Below are 2,021 nucleotides of genomic sequence, written 5' to 3'. Positions count from 1 at the left end.
TACGGAAATTGTCCTGGATTGTCAAAATGTCCCCTACATACAATCATGAATATCTCCTTAAGGAAAAGAGAGGCTGCACAGATGGTGCCACTGTGTGCCCTGTGGTTACTGTGTGGCCTGTGTCGCTACAGAGGCAGAGACAGGGATGGTGCACCCACAAGCCAAAGAACTCCAGCAGCTTCCAGAAGCAAGGAGAGCAAAACCTGACTGCCCAGAGCCTCTGGAGAGGCGGAGAGGGGCCCGACTGACTTTACCCCACTTCCCAACCAACAGAGAAAAAGAAAAGATGTCTCAAGTTCAGTGATTGAACAACAAAGACAGCAAATTAACAAAAAGAAGCAGACCAAGCCTGGGGATAAACTCCAGCTCCCTGGAAGGCTCAACCCCACATGAGTCCAGGCTGCAGATACCCCAAGCATCAGTCACGTGTGCCCTCATATGAAGACCAGAAAATAGATGGAAAGGCAGGGAACATCCCTCAGGGAGGAACCACCACTGGAACTTTTCCACTTCCCCTTAGCCCGTGTGGGGCACAAGGCCACAGGAGACAGGGGTCAACAAGAGAGACTGCTAGGCATAGCCACCAGGTGACAGGTGTGTCTGAGACCCGCTGCACACAATCTGCCCTACTTTCCAGGTAGCAAACCATCCCGCCTTATTTCTCTCAAGACATAAAGCCCTTTTTGCTTTCTATTCAAAAAAAAAAAAAAAAAATCTTGTTTCGATGTCTCCTTTGGTCCAGAACATGTGGAAAAGAACATCCCTGCAGCCCAAACCATCATAGCCATGATCTTCCTTCAACCAGGCGTGGCTCTGTGGGTCTTTTGGGGCCATGACACATTAGCCAAAGCTCTGCCCATGAAGAATAAAAGATGGGCTCTCGATGAATAGCCATGCCCCTGCACTTTCTCTTCTTCCTACCTGGAAAACATACAGGGCCATCGCTCATGTCAGGACCTTAAGAAGCTACACATGGATGACCCTGAGCTAGCCCAGAAGTTTGCTGCTCATGAGCCCCAGTTCCAGAGCCAGCTGTACCTCCACATGCATTAGCTATCATGCAGGCGTTTCCGTGGCAAGAGACTACTGGCCTTTGCTAATGCCACCAACCAGTGATTTCACGATGCGTCCATCTTGATGATGTTGTTGTTGCTGCTGCTGCTGCTGCTGTTATTGTTTCATTTGGGGAGTTTTGTTTTGTTTTCTTCTGAATCTTGCTTTGTAGCCCAAGTTGACTTCAAACTCAGGCTCCTCCTGTCTCAGCCTCCCAAGCACTGGGCTTATAAGATTATCCCACCAAGCTGAGTGACTTGTCCTTCTTTCTGTTCAAGAACAGAAACTGTTTAATTTTCTTATTGCTTGACTTCCAATCACAGTTAATCCAGTGGCAGAGCACTTGCTTACCACGCACTGGAGCCAGCGCCACAACAGACAGAAAACTCCGCAGAGGAAGGGATTGGACTTCTGCCTTATTTCTAGTACCCAGAACAGTAGCTGTCATACCCAGGAGATTTTGATATGTGTTAAATCAATCAGTTAGCATTTCTATAAAGCTTTCCTGAAAACACAGTTTTTAATAGCTGATCACCTTCTGTTCTACAGGATAGAGCATACTTGATATAACTGGTCATTTGTCATTGAATATTTTTTCACAATTTTCAGCATTACAAACAATACTACTGTAAGTTATTGGTATATATTTTTTCTGCTCTTACACAATTGTTTTCTTAGGATAAATGCCCAGAAATGGAGTTATTAGGTGAAAGTCTATAAAATATTTAAGTCTTTTAACGTGTAATTCCCAAAGTACCCTCCAGAGCTGTTTTTTAAGCCAATTTACACTCCCAGGCACAATTAATGAAAGCATTGTCTCTAAGCCTGTCCCCAAGCGCAGGCATTATTCATTTCTTCCTTGCTTTTTCTTTCTTTTTCTTTTTTTTTCCCTCCATCCTGGTAAGTGAACATGTATATCTCGAAACTGTGACGAAGCACATTCCCAGCTCGCTAGGAACACTGAGGAC

This window comes from Mastomys coucha, unplaced genomic scaffold (assembly GCF_008632895.1).
Source record: "Mastomys coucha isolate ucsf_1 unplaced genomic scaffold, UCSF_Mcou_1 pScaffold9, whole genome shotgun sequence".
Taxonomy (NCBI): domain Eukaryota; kingdom Metazoa; phylum Chordata; class Mammalia; order Rodentia; family Muridae; genus Mastomys; species Mastomys coucha.
The sequence above is the reverse complement of the archived record's forward strand: the minus strand, read 5'-3'. Positions refer to the sequence as shown.